This window comes from Stegodyphus dumicola, chromosome 10 (genome assembly GCF_044657685.1).
Source record: "Stegodyphus dumicola isolate Sdum_Otavi_A_Nest chromosome 10, ASM4465768v1".
NCBI classification, from domain to species: domain Eukaryota; kingdom Metazoa; phylum Arthropoda; class Arachnida; order Araneae; family Eresidae; genus Stegodyphus; species Stegodyphus dumicola.
The window spans coordinates 164893812-164915135 of record NC_140777.1 but is presented as its reverse complement, the minus strand read 5'-3'; the positions used below and the strand labels follow the sequence as shown (position 1 = coordinate 164915135).

The 21324-nt window shown below is 33.2% G+C and overlaps 2 protein-coding genes across 3 annotated transcripts in view; one reads left to right on the top strand and one right to left on the bottom strand.

Moving 5' to 3' along the window:
- Positions 1 to 21324, bottom strand: part of LOC118188089 (uncharacterized) — a 282828-nt gene that overhangs the window by 144825 nt on the left and 116679 nt on the right. The gene's annotated exons all lie outside the window — the stretch shown is intronic.
- The window catches only part of LOC118188086 (uncharacterized), a 250801-nt gene that overhangs the window by 144406 nt on the left and 85071 nt on the right, over positions 1 to 21324 (top strand). The window lies entirely within an intron of this gene.

Genomic DNA, 21324 nt, shown 5'->3' with positions numbered 1-21324 from the left:
GATTACAGAGTTAGGCAAAAAGTTATTCTCACGTTTTTGACCTTTATGTGAACCAAAAGCAGATTTTTATAGTTAATCTAACAAAAGTCTAGACAGCGTAATATTTCAACCAGGGTGGCACTAAAAGCACCCTTTTTATTATTTAATGGCATTTCTACTAGCTTTCACAGAATCGTGACGTCTGTGGACATACTGTTTCGTTTGTCGAGTACTCAAGATGACAGTTTCTAGTCTAAACAATCAATTACTCTCAAAAGATCTTTTTCAAATGAATCTAGTCTACGAAAACTCCAAAGTGCTCTTTATGGTAACAACAAAACGGCAGGTTGCACTACTTGAACTTAACAATGTCAGGCAACAATCGACGCGAGGCACGACTTCCGCTTCAGAAATCGGAACTTTGAACTTGACTTTCAATATTCTATTGTTTCAGTCAAATTTCCTCCCCCTGCATTGTATTCCAATCTACTTTTTTCCCTTGTATGCAAGGATAAACATGTCCACTGCTTCATGTAACTAAATTCCCTTCCAAAGCTTCAAACATCCATCTAAGCAAACTGGTGGTGTATTCTTTCTTAATTTAAATGATGTCACTAAATGTTAATAATGTCGACCTATATGTTAATTGCGTGCATAATGATTGTAATACTTTGTTCCCATATTACGTAATCATAACTGATTGTAAACTTGGATGGTAATTTGCCTAGTTTCAAATGCATCAGAAGCAGCATTCGTAAACTTTAGCAGGCTATGAAGAATATATCAATATAAGTATTCTTAAATTCCAAATGCGGATGTTACATTGATTATAAAATAATTCTTTGATGGGGAGAAATTTATTTACCATGTTTTCAGTTGCTGCCCAAAATTAATATTCAAACTAAAAAAAATTGAAAGATATTTGTTCCTTCTATGCATATCCATGTTATAAAATAACTTTCAAGTTTGTGTATATTCATGTGACAAAGTATATTTCAAATTTTTGGTTTCATGTACGTTATTCTTAATCAATGTATATCTTTGTAAAAATATATCTAGATATGTGTAGCAAAATTTATCAAATATATGTTTGACATTATTTTTTGGACAAGATAGCTGTTATTATATTATTTCAAAAAATTATTTCGAGAGGTTATTCTTTTGAAGATGGTTCATAAAGTGCTAAAATTGTAATATTTTAACAGTTGAGACCATATTAACTGGTTCAATGCTTTTATTACCGAAGTCAGCAGTATAGATACATTTACCATGTACGTAAACTGTTTTATTATCTTTCGCTAGCATTTTCATTCCACACACCATTATCGAATTTTCTTCTACATTTTTATTCATATATAAACTGATAGCAACTAAATTTCTTAGATCTTTCAGCCAATTACATAGAAATTTTATGATGACGTGCGATGTTACATATAAACTTTGAAAAAAAAAAAGTTTATGAAATATGTAGTATATCTGGAAAGCTGCTCTGCAGATTGTTTATGTAATCACTTTGAAATTCCAACGATATACAAAATAAATAACCTAGTAAACTGTATCACTGTTTTAGAAAACATTAAATATAATTCTAACTTCGACTGCTAAAATTATATGTAAAAAAAAATAGACTTAGTGTGTATATATGTTTTTTACATGCAGTAATTTTTTACAGCAAATTTAAACAGGAAAAGATTTTGTTATATAGTAATCAGAGTTTACGTAATATTAGTAACGGAAGCTTTATAAACTTTAGTGCTATATCGGTGGTTCTCAATCTTCTTTGCCCCATTTACCCCTTTCACCATTATTAAACGATCATTCCTCCTCCCTCCTTTCCAAAACTCGAACTACATATATACATTTATTTAAATTTTAGATTGTTTTTTAATGTGCTTTATAAATTATACAAGAAAAAGTATAGCAAATGTTGATAAGCACCAAAGCTTGAATAAAAGTAGTTTTTTTATGTTCTTAAACTTAACTAAATACTTAACAGATAAATAAAAGGCATGCCTCCCTGAAACTATGAATCGCTCCCCAGTTAGGAGTTCCATCCTGGTTGAGAATCCGCATGTTATTGGATTGCACATAATGAATGAATGAAAAAGATGTTTCATGACGGTACTCCCTTACAATGCTGTCCTGCTGTAAAAGTGCTGTGTATCCTCGAACGGATAAATTTTTCAGTCGAAAAAACAACTTTCCTAAAGGTGCTAGCACCTCTACACTGGAGCACACTATGCAAGCAGGATTATAATTTACTATTTTGATTAATTAAAGTAAATAAATTCACCGGTAACTTTGACGGGGCATTGTAATGAATGTGTGCCGTCCTGAAGACATTACATTTATGTTTCTACAAAAATATATAACTATCTTTATCTAAAAAAATATCCTTTTCATACAATAGAATTTTGTCGTCTAACTGTAGATAACAAAGCACTTTCGAGACAGAAAAGGTATTTGTTTATCTTTTGTAATCCTAAGTTGTGGAATCCTTAGTTGCTGCATTCAGTTCCACTATTTGACTGAATTTGAAGCAAGGTTAAATCTAGAGAAATTGAATTTAGGCAGAACTGTTCATAGAGAAACAGAAATTTTCGCATATCAGAATAAAATCTCTTTTAAAGGATAGAAACTATATTCCATAACATTATTAATATAAGAATTTTCAGAATTTCATAAACTAAGAAACTAACAGAAAATAACAAATGTTTGAAAAAAATTTAAAGATCTAATAAGGACGTATACAAATACTAGTTTTTGCATCATCTGAATGATCTTGTTCCGCCTATTCTCAATAAAAACCGGTGAGAGCTTGAACTACCTGTCGCTTTCTTTCCCATTTAACACGCAGTGCCTCGAACTTCATCCAGAACAATGATCCCGATGTTACTCATGAAAATCATAGCAATCAGTCTCTAGAACTGATGAGCTCTCGTAAGTCATTGCGAACAATAAAGTGATTATAAAATATTTCCGGAAATTCTTTCCATTAATTGTTCACTTACAACTAAGCGTGAATTACGATAGGTAATGGCAAGAGTACGGGAAGAAATGAAAGATTAAAGACCGGATTTAGTTCTCCTTCTTTGCAGCGGTTATCGTGCGGTGATCGTTATATACGTATCTACAGAATAATGCTGCTTAGTTGACATTTTTACGATTGGGATTTGCTTTTGAATCACTCTAACGATAAGCAATAGCATGGATTTAGCATTCTATTGAACATTAAAGTAAGCTTTAAGCTTTTCATTAGCAAAGATTCTAAAGGTATAAAATCTTTGGTTACATATATCTTGATGGTAATTTATTCGTAGGTGTACAGACACTTACCGGAGAATAGATATTTATTTTGCATAAATCATTTTTATGGCTTATAAATAAACCTCGGTCTTCCTTGCTACTGATAATTAGCAATGTTAGTTTTAGCAAGAATAAAAGTAACCCTGTATCTCCAAAACACACTTCTGTAATCACTTTCTTTTTTCCTTTAAAAATGTTAGGTTGGGTGTTGAATTCGGTCATTGACTTTTTCAAAGCATAACGGAGAAGTGTTTGATAAAACTTTACTTGCTGCCACTATGAAGAAGGAATGTTTACAAGATGTCTTCAAAAGCCAGGCGAATGCGAAAACTTTACAACAGATTAAGACGATTCCGGTTAAAAACACTATCCTTTGATAGCGTTAAAAGGAAACGTAAACAAGAAGACTGATTAATGGTGTTAAGAAGGTTGATCATTAATTTGTTTAGTGAGATAAGCATGTTTAAGAAAAAAACAACTACATGTATATGTTTCCAGAGGATCCTCTTTTGCATTCATATCTCTAATATATCATCACCTCTCCTATAAGCGCATATTCTTCCTCATACTTCTAGAAAGAGTTTATCAAGACTGATTCACAATTGAATGAAATTACCTAGTCACTGCAAAGTAGATAGATTAGATACTTCTTTTCCTTCACTTGTTTTTGTTGCATTGCGATCGGTTCTGATAGTGATGTTGGGTTCGAAAGTCTTTAAAAAGTATAATTATAAAACAGTGGTATCAAACTCAAATTGCAAGCATACCGAATGCTCCATCTGAAAACATCCAATGCTTAGCCCAAATGGGCGTTATCCCAGAAGAATTCACTCAATTAATTTAGTTTTGGTTTTTTGCGTTGGTTCTCTATAAAAGTCTGAATTTCTTTTCAAATTGTTGCCACCAAATATTAGATCCCTGCATTATAATTAAAGAAATTAAATAATAAAGAACATGAATGTATGCATATTTCTCACATTGTGAAAAACAACAGTACCTAGAGACATCAACATTTAAATAACGTAGTCTTCCACTCGAATATGTCCACCTGGAAGCCCAAATTCGGAATTTGTTTAATTATCTGTTTCACATTTTGCAAACCTTTAACGACTTTTTGATTAACAAACTCAACGATTTCAAAGCGTTCCATTAACAATAATATCGCCTGCATCTTCAAGCATGGATATTTTATGAGCGAAATTTCTTTACATTTGTTACTGGTATTATGTTGGTAGAGTAGCAATGCAAAGACGTTGCAATGTCTAATGGTATTTTGCGTCGAATGACTCTTAATGTCTGTATCACTTTACAAATCCAGTTTTGAATCCTCCGTAGAAAAAAAAGACTTTGGGCCTAATATAGGATCTGAAAGCTTTCAGATTTTTTTATTATTCTTTTTAGTCCAAAGGAGCAATTTGCCCAGAAGGACTATTAATTTCGTTTTGGCATTTTGCGGTGATTCACGACAAGCGTTGTTTCACCTGCATATATGTATGTATGGTTCTCGCATTGTGATAAAACAACAGTACCTAGAGTCATCAAATTTTGAATGACGTAAGTTTCCACCCGAATATGGGAAGCCCAAATTTGGAATTTGGAATTTGTTTTATTATCTATTTCATATTTTGTGAAACTTTAAAAATTTTCGATTAACAAACTCAGCAATTCACAGTATGACACTCGGTGGCGTTTCGACTCTGATGAAGTTTGTAATCTTGAAGAGAAATTACTCAAAATTATTTTCGCATTGTATTGCATAGTAGATGCACTGTAGTTTCGCACTGTAGATGCTGATCGTTCCGTTGGGTTCTTTTCTTATACCTTTTCAACAGTGAAAAAAATTCTGTTCACATATAGATATAGTCCCAAAGTGATTATTCCTAATGCAAAAATTTGTAATTGAGCTTATTTGTAGTTTGACAAAGATGAATAAAAGTTATTAAAATATGTATCATCAAATCTTAAAGAAAGATTTATTTATCATCGTAAATTAACAGCTCCGTTTCTGGTGCTACATACATACATATATGCTTGAAATTTTTTGTGTAATTAAAGTATACCTATGATTATACTGAAATTAGCTTTTGATACATTTTGAATTTTATAGTAATTTACAGAATATTTTGTTGGGCATAGTAAAATTTAGAACTTTTCTCACACACAAAAAAAATTTCCTTTAAAAACTGCTGAGAAGTTTATCACAAAAAAAACTCATTCAGTAAATATTAGGAAACCTAATAAATAAGTCATAAAAATTTTAGATACCCGTGAGCAGTAGTTCTTGAAAAAAGGTACATCGAGTATAAAAAAATCACGTTTATGTAAAAATCCTCATTGATCAAAGTAGTCGATGGCAAATTAAAACTAGATTTTTTACAGTTCTAATTTTTATAGAGATTAAAGAATGATATTTTTAGAAAGATAAAAGTGTAGAGAATTTGAAAATGCAAAAATCCGAAACCACAAATTTTTGAAGATTTTGGGATTCCAACACCCCTTAAGCTCTTGTTCAGTTAAGACGACAAACTGCACATACAGCAAAAGGCATAATTTGACAAACATGAGCTCAATATTTTGAAAATGGTCTATTAAAAATTGTAGAATTAAGTACGCAGGATAATTACGTAATGAAAAATTCAAGTTGATATTTTTCAACTGCATTCCATATCGGTTATGACATACATAAAATGGCTTTTTATTCCGATTTAATTGAATGTAAATGATTTCATTCTATGATACTTCAATCAACAATGGGTCGTAGCCTTTTAAAAGCATATGAGAAAGTTTCAAATCAGAAATTATAATACCATGAAGATTTGTTACCCAAAGTTCAAAAACCATCCATTGTGATTAAAGGTCTATAACATTTGCGAAAAGAATGGATAAAGGTATTTAAAATTCTGCAGTCATGACTCGCATATATCACGATTACGAGGTGCGTTTGAGCACTATTTCCGAAATTTTGTCTTAGAGGACGAAATGAACTTCCAGTCACGTTTCCGTTCACACATAACAATTAAACTGAGAGAAAAGTCATCCATTTCTCGCTTCGCTTAAGTTCTAAGTCTTCACTGCAATTGATTGTATCCATTATGCTTTATAGCTGTTCCATCAATGCTGAAAGCGTTTAGATTTTAAATTACGCATTTATCTTATCTTAAGTGCTTCGAGGGACGGTCTTGTAGATATCATGATATCTCAATTACGAAGGCATCATATGGGAATAGAGTTTCAAAACGCTATGTATCAAATCTCTAATGACGTACTGCTGCATTTTAATACAAGAAATATATACTTAACGGAAACAGATAAACTTCCTTCCACAATTTTTAGATTGCATATTAAATTAATTTGCAAGTTCACTGTTATAGACTCAAACACTGTTGGGTTTAGGAGGGAGAAAGAAATAAGCAGCACAAAGTTTATACAAAGGAATGTCTGAAAGCGGAGCTGAAAAGTAGATGTTATAAAATGTAACATTTTGAAACTGTTCAGCCATACTCTGCTGAGATGTTTGAATATTTCGATTATTGTGGGGTTCGTGCTGTTTATTAAGAGACTCAAAACTTTGTGCATGCTACATGAAAAATATTTTCGGAATTTACTCGGACTAAGTATTTTATTCTAGTTTCAATGAAAGAAATGAAAGTAAGCTTCCGATATATTAAATTGCGTTTTTCTTCTTTCACTACTATGTCACCAGTTTCCGCAATATTTAAGTACGTTCTACTTTAACTTTCTTATTTGGTTACTTTATTCGAACACGAACAAATTCATAATTCTTCAGTATGTCAGAAAATTAGGTAGCTCTTTGCATTATTTTAAGTTCATTTTAGCTATATAGTTTTCGGGTAGAAAGATATATAGTTTTTTCCAGGTACGTCTTGACTTTAGTTTTTAAACTACTAATAGGCAGCAATCAAATATATAAGAATTGGGTTTGAATCTTATTTACAATGCAATACTAAAAAAATTCTTAAAAATACCAAGCAGCTACAATTTTATGTTCTCGTTAGGCGAATTTAAAAGAGATTATTTACTAGTTACTAAAATTAAACATTTATGAATGAAAAATGTTGTTGTTGATTGTTTAATTGACTAAGACAAGTCATGTGATGGATTTCTTCTTAAGAGGATGGATGCCTTCGTGGATGACGTTGTAAGAGAAACTGGTTCCTTTTTAAAGCATACGTGGGATAAAACCAAAAATATCAAATGCAGTGCCCTCTTCCATGGGATTCTGAACTCTGACCGAGCTATCGGCGTTTAGCGATTCTATCTAATCTGCCTACTCGTAGAATTTGGAAAGAAATTTCCACAGCACACCGGATTTCTGTAGTGTTTGGTCCTCACAAATGTTAAACCGAAAAATAACTAACTTCCTCTATGTAAACGATAAGTTAATTTAAGACTGGCTCTCGAAAAAGACCAAACGTTTCCGCGTGGCAAGTTTATACAACCTATAGTTTTGTATACATTAATGCAAGTAATTGTACGAAAATAAATTCTCGGAATATAAAGTAATTCTCGTATTGCATGCCAATAAATAAATCGAAAAGCTTACTTCGGACGACAATAACTGTGTACAAGAGGCAACGGATATTACAGTTTTTCAAAACGCATCTGACATTTACAGCGAATCAAAGCCATATAAATATATATTTGCATTCTGTGCCCGATGTGCTAGCTATTTCGACACTACGTTTATTATAAAAAGAGATATTTCTTTCAAACGAAAAAAATAATGAAATAAACAGTAGTTCAAGGTAACAAAATCCAGATTCATTCCATTTTTTTTAGTTACAATACGCATCAAATTCATATAATGATAAATGATAATAATGTTTATTTATAATAGTATATTTATAATAATAAACAGAAATAATGTATATTTAGAGTATAAAAAAACAGACAAAATTTTTAATCAATAGTGGCCCTTTACTTAATGCTTTATTTTAACTATTAGAACTACTGAAGTTTAACAAGCGCCTTTCTAAAGCTCATGTAGATATCCATCATTTTAAGAGACTGATGGTACTGGTGTTAATCATGCATCTGTTCGCATGCGTAAGATTCTAGAAATGTTTTCGCATTCAGTGAATAAAATTTTTACTATATTTGTGGCAAATTTTTAGACAGCCAAAAAATTTCTTAAATGGGAAACTGCATATGCTGTTTATAAGTAAAGCGGGAAATTGTAACTTGCTTACAGAATGAAAATTTGTTTTAGTAATTATGTGTTTTGTAAGAACCCATCCGCAGTTTTTTAAAAATTGCAGCCATGGAATAAATCAGAAACTAGAAAATTCCGAACAAAAAGAGAAAGTATATCGCACTTCCTGGCTTACTTTTATCTTTTTTGGACTAATTTTGTCGTTCGTTAACCGGGAGGGGAACCTTATGAGAGTAAGCTAATTTGCGGTCACGGTTAAACTACTGGTAAATGTCACAAAGTTTTTTTCCTTAAAAGAAACTTACATTTCAATAAGAATATTAACTTTGCAGTATCTGACAGTAACTTAGGCACATCGCGCTATCCAACCCACTTTTAAAACCCCAGGGCAACCTCACATGAGTGTGTCTTGACCGCAGCTCCCAAGAGGGACATCGGAAGAGCGAAGAAGAAGGGGAGTGAACAAAAGATCCAGATTTCGAAAGATCGAACGCATCAGCAGTGGATAAGGCTACGATGAGCTGGAATTTAAATAACACAAGTAAGATGAAATCACAGATTTGAATTTCTGAAGTGTAAAAACGCCTGCCATGTCCCGGTATCTTAACGAAGAATACGCACAAAATCCATTTCATATAATAAAAACCCGGAAAAATAAAATAAATGAAATGGTAATACAAAAATGCAAATGCAAATGGAATATACTGAACAAAAATAAGCAAAAGAAAATAATTTATCAATAAACTAGCCCTCAGGGGGAAAAGTATGTACAACAGAGGAAGGGGGAAAATGTGAGAATATTTTTTTTAATTTTAAGAATTTAGCGCTAAAGAGCTAAAGGGAAAATATACGAGGAAATATAGTATTTATCTCCTTTACAGTTAAATATAAGAGCATCTCAATCTTTAATTTTCATTTATATTTCTGGTATGCATGGCTATGTTGAAAAAAACTGCTGTCGTTTATTAGCACAGGAGGCTAAACTTTGAGGAAAAGGAAAAACTTAGGTGCGTGATATACATCATTGGCATCGTGGGTCGAAATTATTTGCTCCAATATTACGTTAGAAAAGCAGTTGGTACTATTTACAGTCCATGTTCCCCAAGGCAGTTACGAGCCAGTACGGCAGTTACAGTACATGTCGGAAATCACTAGCAATCAATTAAATGATCATCACTTGCGTGTTCCAGACGACCCGAGTGAGAATGTCCGGCTTGTAAGAGGACCTGCTCGTGCGTGGTGTCGCATTCGTGATCAACCAAAATTCTATTGTATCATTTACTATTGTTGCAAGTTCGAATCGTCAATGAACTTTAGTTTATATTTTTGTCCTTCAATACCCTATCCATTCTCCTCTGTCACCACGAACTTGTTTTCCTGCTTGACCAGTAAACATGTAAGAAGCACTGGACAACGGAAAGGATTGTATTTTTCTCCATTGACATTCTATAAGCGGCAAATAATTCACGATTCACGGGAAAGTGACGAAAGCGTCACTGTATAAAAAGCTGCGTCATGTAAACAAATGCTTTCAAAGCACTTCGAAGGTCAATGACCTCATCTGCGAAGGATTATAAGAAATTGAAAGAATAAAGTAAAATAATAACTGAAAAGCGGTACTATTATGTATTATGTAAGTACTATTATGTTTCAAAATTTATCTATGTGATTAATTAGTATGGTAGTAAATACGGATTAAATAATCAATATTGTACATTTTCAATACATTTTACCCTCCCCCCTTTTTTTCATGTGAAAAAGGCCAAAAAATGTTTAAGGAAAGAATTTCGCCTAGAATCATTATATTATAAATAAATAAATAAATAAATAAATGCTATTGTAAGACGGAAGATAACATTTTATGACTAAACTTATCTGTAAATTTGGAAATGAATATTAAATTAATGCTCAGAAAAGAAAATTGAATTCTTCGTTAAATGAGAAATTCTGAGTGAGACTTTTTTATAATTTTCACCTTAATATTTTTGGGTTTACTTATAAAATGAAAAACGAAGTTGTTTTGAAAAGAATTAAGTTCGAAAGATAATTGATAAACTAAACTATAAGACCTTAAGAAGCCTGCCCTATTCTTCGACGAAATTTTGTAAAAAGTTATTTCTTGGTTTTTATAAAAATCATTCTTCACTTCATTCACATAAAGTGACATGTAAATGGTAATAGGAAATCAAATGCAGAAATTTATCTTTTTTTGCGTGTAAAAAGTAAAAACAAAAATATAAATTTCAGCTTGTTAAAAAGTACGTTTTTATGCATTAACAAACACTGCCCGTCAATATTGCACCAAAATTAAGATTCAGATTATTAATTAAATGTACCCTTGACATCGCTGTAGTTTCGAGAGTTTGATGCCCTTTACTCATCTAACAGTTATTATCATTTTCTACTTGAATTATTTATATACACTAATGTAAATAAATTAAGGATAATTCGTAGTCATGCGGAAAATCGAACTCTAAAATAAATATATCACCTGTAAAATCACTACATACATCTTCAAGAATCATATGCAAATTTCAGGAAGTAACCAGATGACACCAATGGTACGTCACAATGACGAGAGTGTAAAAGAGTGATATATAAGGAATACAGGCAAAGAAGTAAAATTGTTCGCAGGCGCTTTATAAGCATTTCAGTGCAATAACCGAATAGTTATGACAGAAAGGAGGCATTTGGATGATTTTTTACGTGGTAGAATTATCGGCCGTCTGGAATGTGGGCGTACCCAACTGCAAGTATCAGACGAACTTGGAATTGCCCAGAGTGTCATCTCCAAGATGATGGTAATGTGAGTAGACGTTACAGCACAGGTCGCCCCAGAGTTACAACGCCAAATGAGGGCTGGTATTTGGCAGTTACTGCCAAAAGAAACAGGCGGAGCACTCAGACCTGTCTCGTCAGCTCTCTTCAGCCACTGGTACTACTTTTTCAATTCAGACCGTGTACAGACGCTTGGGGCATATTAATCTATATGCTCGTAGACCTGTCAGATGCGTTCCACTTACTGCAACTCACTGTCGCCTGCGGTTAGCCTGGAGTAGAGAGCATGGATTGTGGACACCGCAACAGTGGGCTTGTGTGATATTTTCCGACGAGTCCAGGTTTAGCTTCTAGTCTGATTCTCACCTGACTTTCATATGGAGAGCTCCAGGTACCCGTTACCACCAAGAAAACATCTTTGAACGACACCGTTACGGTGGTGCAGGAGTGCTCGTTTGGGGGGGGGGAATTATTCTGGGTTCCAGAACTGACCTGCATGTTAAAATTGGAACCATGGCAAGCCAAATCTATCGGGACGTCATTCTGGAACAACATGTACGTTTGTTTCGGGGCGCCATGGGCGCACAATTTGTGTTTATGGATGACAATGCCCGTCCTCACCGTGCAAACATCGTAAGCGAATGCCTTCAGTCGGAGGATATCACCCGTATGGACTGGTCAGCATTCTCACCGGCCCTGAACCCAGTAGAGTACGTGTGGGACATGCTTGGCAGACGAGTTCCAGCCCGTCAACCTCCTCCTACATGTCTACCGGAGCTTCGGAGAGCATTGCGTTTTGAGTGGTGTAATATCCCCCAAGATCAGATCGATAATTTGATACTCAGCATGCCTAGGCGTTGTACGGACTGTATTGCATCGTCTGGGAGACATAAAATGTATTAATAATCATACCAAGCATGTAATATTGGTTTTTTGTAAATAGGGTTTTTTTTTTTTTTTTTTTTTTTTTTTTTTTTTTTTTTTTTTGTAATTTGCTTCAGGGAGAAAAAACCGCTAATTTTTTTAATAATATCAAACATAATCTTTTTTTTGCTCTGTACCTTTTGTTTAATAAATAAGCTTTACAAATAAGTCAAATTTGTTTTGCTTCTAACTCTTGGTTTGCCTGATTTTGCATTATCCTTAATTTATGGATATGAGTGTAATATAAATTAATCGGTATCTTAAGAATTCATAAAAATTTTTAATTTTTCATCCACTTTCAGTTTTACGAAAATTTGTTTGGCTACGCAAGTAAACTAAAAAAATTTTAAATGTCTTAATGAAAGAATTTCGGAAGGGGAAGTGATACAGCTGGAAATGAAGTAATCGGTTATGTTTCATTTCGGGCTTTCTCAGTTCAGGTTCTTATTTAAATCGTGCCATTTCAGCCTCTGTTGATAAGGCGGGTAAGAACGATTTCCATTTCAGCCATTTCTTTCAGGGTCAATTTTCATTCACGGTTTTTTACATAAATCAACGCATTTTAGAACTTTCTTTTTAACAATATCCAGGACAAACACATGTTCATTCTCCTTTGATACAATATTGCATTCATTGAATACCAAACTTCCGAAACAGTTTAATTTTCGGTATATCCATTTCGAGTTTCAAGGCATATTTTTGTTTAAAACGATAGGTATATCCTTTATGCGTACCGATGGCTTCCCACTTGCAGTTTCCAAAAATTCAATTTCAGGAATTTGCATGAAAAAAAGCACTATTTTCGTTGACAGATATACTAAAACTGAGCACAGTTCTAAATGGGGTGGTGGAGATAACATTTGCTTCATTTAATCTAGCCTCTTTCTTTGAACATCTGCTCTTCCCTTTCCATTGACTTCCTACCAACTGCAATGAAAGATTAAAAACAGACAGGCTGAAATGGTACGATTTTTTATGTTCTCATTCAGAACATCTGCAGAAGGGGAGAAAAGCCTGAAATGGCAACAATTTTGTTGCCACCTCCTAGAAAGCCTGAATCGGGAAAACCAAAAATGGGACATTAATCAACCATATAAAACTAAAAAATTCTAAATTATTAAAGCAAAGTAATCTTTTATTCCAACTTCAATTTTAATTACTCGTTTTCATATGCAAGTGTTACCCGACAGCTTCTTTAAAAGAAAATTATTCTCGTTACTGGAATCATATTGATGAGGCATAGAGATCGAAAAGTACTTTTAATTTTATGTATTGAGGAAATAAAAAAATAATTTATAATTTTTTATTATTAAATAAAGCAAAGTTGCCAATGAAAAAGCAAATAAATACTGCATAAATTTTGTTCTTTACATATAAATAAAAAAAATTATCTTTTATTGAGCATGCGCAAAATTGCCTATTTATGCCTGCCATCCGAGATTCTAAAAAGTTGAATTACGAGCTTAATAGATCCGTCTTTTTATCGTGAGTCACCTCGAAAGAATCAAGAGAATTTTTTCTGTTAACTTACAAGCCGTTAACGATAGTCTTTTTGCAGTCATAAAACGTGATTCGAGATTTCGAGAAGTACGAAATGTTACGACGCTAATGCCCGAATCATGATACAATAGAACAAAATCAACGGTACCCAGTTCGAACCCGCTGCAGCACCACGCCTGGAACCAAGATTTTTATCGCACCCATAAATAGCGCCATCTATTGAGAGAAACCATTCATTCCGGGGATGAGTGTGTAATTACCCTTACGAGTTGGAGATGCAAATATCCTGGATGACTTTTAGCTAATTGAGGTGTTCTCGGTCGTTACTTTGGGCATCAACATATTTGACCTAACGTTTTAAGTTAAAGGACGATTGTTATCGAACAAGGCAGTTATTGTGTAAGAATCGGGATGCAGTTCAATAATTCCTACTACTTATAAGTGGTGTAAGTTCTTATAAAAAAGTCTTTCTAAAATCAAACATATATGTTTAGATAACAGTATAAATGTGCACATGTTTAGCTATTTTAATATGTTATTCCACTCTAAACTTTAAATTTTAAGAATTAACGTGTATTCCACATTCTGACCTCACTACCAGCCCCCAAACAAACAAACAAAACAAAACAGAAACCTATAAGAACCATAAAATTAACAGAAAAACATGAATTTTAAATTTCTAAAACAGAAATCCATATACGTAATTAATACTTTCATGAGGCCAGCTATAAAATTAATAATGAGTATTGTTTTAACCAATAAGGGACAATTAATCTTCGAAAAGAATACCTTAAATCTTCACAAAATTGCTGATTTATAAGGAAGGAAAAGTGATATATATTAGCAAATGCATTACTGAATATTTCCGCAAATTATGTAAATATATGTCACCTTTCAAAATTTAATTCTATAAAGCTGATGAAGATTTTACTAATTAGACATTCTGAGCCACGAGGACCATATGAAAAGTTGAATTTTGTTTCATACGAAAAGTTCGTTTCATGTGAAAAGTTCGATTTACAAAACAATTTCTCCCTAATACTGAAACTGTTTCCATAAAATTCTTTATTTTATTTTGCGAAACTTTAGAATTGGTAATGTGTATAGGCTTTTCAAAGAAAAAATCAGACTTGTTTTTAGGAATGCTTTTTATTCTGGATCTTTGCTATAATAATCTTGTTCAAATTAATCATTATTAGTTGCAATGAAAACATTCTGTAAACACTTCCTTTAGTTTATCAAACTCGTGTTATAAGCCATTTTTCGCAATTTGGTTTTTAACTGCTTCGCATATTTTAAAAAGACTGAAGAATCAAGAAAGCGTTTTTCCCTTAATTTTGGATCTTGAGCCGGAAACAAAACACAACAAAATAAAAGCACCTCAAGGCGCTAGATTTAAGTAAATGGATAAATAAATTCAACATCATTTTTGGCGAGATACTGTGTCACAGAATTTGCTGCGTCAGCCCATGCATTTCCTGATGAAGGCGCCAAAAAGAACTGTGCGAATCTTGACTTGTCTTTCGATGATTTAATAATTTCTTAAAAAACTAAAACTAATAAGCAGTGTTGCTCTGTAGCTTTTCCATTTGGAAAAAACCTGTAGTGTTGATATACTGTACACCCTTTATACTTTGAATAGTTTACCTTCTGAAAAGTCCTTGTCCTCCCTTTCTGGAAAACCCCTTTCTGGAGATCTCCAGAAATCCCCTTTCTGTCTCCCTTTCTGGAGATGATTTCTGGAAAACTTCATATTATTTTATTGCTCTTTTCTAGCAAATGCAGAATGTTGCTTGTTCCGATTAACATTCATTTTAGCCGAAAGCACATTGAGAAATGCATTTACTTCCATTACTCCCATCGTCATAGAGGAATTAGTGCTGCTATCTTGCCAACTAATGAAACAGAAATTAGGTATACAACAAGCCTACATCCAATGGTTCGACACATCGGGATAATTTGGTATGTTATATAGAATTGAAATGCTATATGACGTGGCTACGGACGTTTCATTTGGAAGTCGTTAGTAGCGTATGTTATTTGCTTCGAGACCAGCCAAAGTATTTCTTCGATATACTAAAATATAATTAAATATTAATTGTTTTGAGTTAATTGTGCCGCAATAAATAAAGATGACTAGATAGAAATTATAGCGAAGAATTTATTTTATTGTTATGCAATAACTCAAATAAGGGGAATGATAGTTACTTACTTGTTGCTATCATTACACAAACTACACACTACCAGTAAGTTAAATTGCAAATTGCCAGAAGAATTTTTATTTGTTATTTGTAGTTTCTCAGCAATAATCATTAGGGGCTAGATACAGCTGCCACTCAAATACAGTATTATTAGAATGTTAAGATAGTTATTAAAGTTCTGTAGACTAGATTCATAATACAGAAAATTAGAAGACAAGTGGCTATTCTGACGCATCTTCTCGAAAGCACTTGATGAATGAAATTCCAGTCAAGAGATATTTTAGTTGAAGGATGAGCAGTTATCTATAACGTAGAGAGTCAAATTCTTTTGGGGAAATCGGAATAGTCATCAAGCCTTGGTACTAGGAATTGCAGTCTGCGGAAGAATAGAATAGCACTCTCTATGGAAAATTCTTACCATCATATGGCCATGGAAAAGAAAATACAAATACCCGATGAGCATCGTTGGACATGATAAGCGCAGAAGGAAAACCTCGAAGCTTCAGCTACCACACCAGGTGAAAGGAAAGACGCAAAATAGCACTCGCTCGCCTGTCACACTCGCAGTTCAAGACAGAGAAAAGCTGGCCAGAGGATTTTTTATATGCAAAACGTCACTGCTTCAATAGCGATTAAATATCGAAGTTCACAATGTGAGGCTTGTCCTCATATGAAAATTCCCATAATCCCACTTTCTAAAGCAAAAAATTTCCTGAGTGAGTTAAGGAAGCCAAAGATGAGACAAGAAGTGGACAATCTCATTAAGGAGCAAAGAAGGGTAGTGTGACGACGAAGAAGATATTAAATGCATTTGTGAAATTTCCAGTAACCTCAAAGCACAACAGTGTTCTGACAAGAATCCGGGTATTCGAACTATGAAAATTCATCATTAAACAACAATACAATTCATTTCAAAACATAAATAGATTAAGAATAATAAATTATACATATTCCATAGCGTGTCTTCAGGCATGTTTTCGATCCCTAAATGCCTTTGTAGAGTAGTAGAACTCTGCATGAAGCTTCGCTTGAAGTTTTGCATTCTTACAATAGATTAATTACTCTTACAAAGTTGACCTTTACTTCCCATTTTTTGGCGTTGTCGAAGTCCCGAACTTGCCGGATTAACTATTTTTGATGTATTTAAAAATATAACTCTAATTTATACAGCTGCGACAAGTCCTAGCAGAAATAGCAGTCTCATTCATTATTGTAGAATCTCATATACGTAGAATCTCTGCCCGAGGGAATATCGCTTATGATCGCTTTTTTGGAACACCATGAACAACAAACCACCACTGAAAGCATCATTGAACGAAATAACACGGGCAATAAAAACAATGATATTTAAGTAAATTTTATTAATAGATTGTAATGACCACGCATGCGCAATTTAGCCGAACGGCGTGCAACGCCTCTCTCTCACGTGACTTACATTAGAAGAGTAATTAAGTCTCTTCTGACTGATAGTAACGAAAGCAACGCGCTGTATGCCAGCGTACTAATCATATATATAGTTCTAGTTTTGTGTTAACTATTTGTTTGTTCGTGTGTCAATAATGCCCACATTACGCTCACGTCTACATTAAGAAGGAAGAATATATCCAGAACCCACGCAGAATAATATATGACATAGCTCTTATTATGAAATATTTTTATAAAAAAGTAACTAAAAGTTAACTCATAATGAATTCATTATGCTTATAAAACAGTTCACTGATGAATGCTGTCAAGAAAAGAAAAAAATATTTTGCTACACTTAAACATCTAAAAAGTGTGAGTAGTTAAAAACTCGAGGAAAATAATTTTTCATTGCAAATGTAAATGTATACATGATGAATGGGAAAAGAAAGAGGAAATTATATACATATTTGCACGTTACCAGTTCAAAAAACTAAGCTTTAACTAATTTGAGAAATCCAGTATATAAATGCTAATGAACGAATGTGAGTGGTTGAATGAGAGAATGTCTGACAGAAAAACTATAGTTATCAACAGATAAATAAAAATTTCGTGAACAATAAAAAGATTTAAAAAAAACTGAATTACGGTTTTGAGATCAGTGTTCCTTTCACGAGTCACTTGGAAAGAAACAAGAGCACTTCTTTTGCGTCCGTGTATGTCTTTAAGGAAGGTCTTATTGCATCTATAAAGCGTGATGTACGAATTTTGATCTTATGATGCTAATGCTCCAGTCATGATACAGTAGCGAGACAAAAAGCAAATTCGTGAAATAAAAATCAACAAAACCCTTTCGAACCCATTTCCATGCCACTCAGATTTTTATCACCTCTCGTAAATACTGTTAAATTTGCTCATTTTGCAGCCTTTGGAATTATAGTACACAAGCTTACATTTAAAATACATAAAAAAAAGCATGTACTTTCTCACTGATTTATTTAATTTTTGCTTTATTTTATTAATGAGTTTCTAGTCCTCGTATTCTGAGGAAGTTGATTCTCCCCCGCCCCCCGAAAAAAAAAAAGAAGCTCCAGAAAGAAAGAAATAGGCTAACGTTACCAGATGAGTAAAAAAAAGGCTAATATTATAGCATATAGAACTCAATAAAATTATACCAGTATTAAATTCAAAGAAAATAAATACTTAAGTACTCTTAAGAAGTAGAGCTAAACTCACGGTGCCCAATTTCGAGTAGAGATTTAGAGGTTAAATTGATCGTTTCAGCGATTTTTGAAAGCAGCTTTACAAATCCAATAAAAATAATTTTTTAGGAAAAAACCAGAAACATTGCTGTAAAAATATACTATTCCTTCAGATAAGCTCTCTTTTCCCTCGTATCTTAAGAAGAAAATAATAGCTTTTCAATGGGATGCACTTAAATCTGTAACTTGTTAGTGTCCTTAGAAAAACGTAATTCCGGATTATTATGTAGTATTATTGTTACTCAGATTCGGATACAAGTTCATTCCAGTTCATTTGGTTCAAAATATTAGATTTTTCGGTTAAAATAGCTCAATGTTGTGATGTAAATGATTAATGTACGGCTTCCTTTCAGAACGAAAAGAAAAAAAATTGCACATTTGCTAGGTGTAGCGAAGTGTCTAATTTTAATAAATAATCTTATTAATTGTATTGTAATCTTGGTGCCTTTTTGTTGTTTAAGTTCCTAAAAATTTATAATACTATTATTATTTATAATATTTGTTAGATGTCAGATATTTTCGCACCTTGATGTTTCGAAAACTACGTATATCTTGATATTTCGGAAAATTTATTGGTAAATTGCATGCCTTTACTTATTTTCATCTTTATTCAGGGTATTCAGTTTGTACTTGCATTTTTCTATTAACGTTTCATCCATTGTTCTCACACTTCAGAAATTTTCCAAACATGTGATTTCACCTTACTTCTATTATTTACGTTTCAGCTCACACTAGAGTTATCTACTACGTTCGATCTCTCGAAATCCTGGTCAATGTTATCTCCCCTTCTCCTTCCTTCTTCCGATATCCCTCTTGGGAACTGCGGTCAAGATTCATTTATGTGAGGTGCCCTTGCGGGTTTACAAGACAAATGAGCCGTATACACGTCACACAGAGCGTAACGTGTCTGGCTCAATTCCTGCAAGATATCGGCTTAGTATGCCTTAGATATTATAATGTTAATATTACTAGATATTTCTATTGGAACGTAGGTTTATTCTAAAGAAATAATATTGTGATAGTTACCAGTAGTTTATCCATGACTACTTTACAGCTGCCATTGTAACCAAGTTCCTTGGAAATTAAACGACGCTTAAAATTTTCCCCTCTCGGTTTTCGGACGATAAAAATTAGTTTCGAAAAGGGGGGGAATACGGTATTTACTGAATTCCCACCTGTCCTCTCTTTTTTTTTTTTTTTTTTTCTGCAACTACTTCCTCACCAATAAAGAAACTTGGCATTTATAATTTATTCTCTTCACATAAAAAAGTGTGAAATCGGAAATTTACATAATAGTTTTCAATATGTCAGTTGAAATTCTACATGCATGTAATCACAGAAGGAAAGTAGCATGAATGGCCTCATAAATCCGTGGTGCTCCACCTCGGTTCAAGCCTTCCCAGCTAAAATTGATCACCTCAGTCTCCATTTAATAGAAACACAATATCCTAAAAGTTATGAATAATGGTTGTTACAGAAGGAACTATCCTCAAAAGACTTACGCCACTGTTACTGCCAAAGAACGAGATAATACGCAGCAGTAATCCTATTTATCTCTTTTTTTATTATCTTTTCCTTTAGTTTGTTACAAGAACAAAACATCGTTAGGTCGCTGACGTGAAGCTCATTTCGAGGTGTTAAATGCAGTAGTCCCTTTTAAAGTAAAGAGATTTACTTTAAGTTTCCTGATAGGTAGGGTTACAGTCATTCGCAATTTCATTGCCTGTGATCGGGCAAAAAGAGTTGAAAATAAGGTTTCATATCTGATATTTTATACTGAGCCATAAATCATTTATAAACTCTTTACTGGCTCGTAAATTAACTCTTTTCCTTCTCAGCTTGCCACGCGGAAAAGAGGGAAGTGCCTAAACCTGAGAACATCAAAGCTGTTAGAAATTGGTTAGATCGTTTTAATCAGATCAGATTATTTGAATTAAGATAAAGTTCTTTCATGAGAATTGCTTTCTGAGTAGAAGCTTGTATTTACATTACTCATAATGGACATTTTGAATATGTAATTTACAGACTGAAAAACTGAGCAATTCGTATCGTATGACTTAGCGAAGGTCAGGTCAGCTTACTTTCCCATTATTTTTACTTGTGATAGAAATTATAAATGCTTTATATAGTTAACTAACTTATTTCCGCTCTGTAAATGCGTACTAGCAATAATGCTGCTAGAATATTTCATCAAACCGATTTTTTCCATCTTTATCTGCTTAGCAGCCATCTTAGTCATAAAAAAAAATTGAAAGGTTTCAGATTTTAAATTAAGTCCAAAGGGGCGTTTTTTTAACATTTTGTGTGTTGCCTCTATTTATTAAATATCATGTTCTTCACACTTAAAGCATGAAATTCAGTTCAAGAGCAATATCGCCAAATACTTTTAAATTGAGTATATCTTTAGAATTTCCGATACACAGTCTCACGCGCTGGGGCTAAAAATGTTTTTCCTGTACAACGTTGCCATGGCTCGCTTTGAAACCCTTGAGTTTGTTAATCAAAAATTCGTTAAAGTTTTATGAAATATGAAACCGATAACAAAACAAATTCAAAATTTCAAATTTGGGCTTTCAGATGCCCATATTCGCAGTAGAATTACGTTATCCAAACCTGGATGGCTCTAGGTACCGTTGTTTTATCACAATGTCATAAACATACAAATATTTATGCAGATTCTTCATTATTTAATTTCTTCAAAAATAATACAGGGCGATAATATTTGGTGGCAACAGTTTGAAAGGTGAAACAGACATTCAGAGTGAACCAACACAAAATCGCAAAACGAAAACCATAGTCC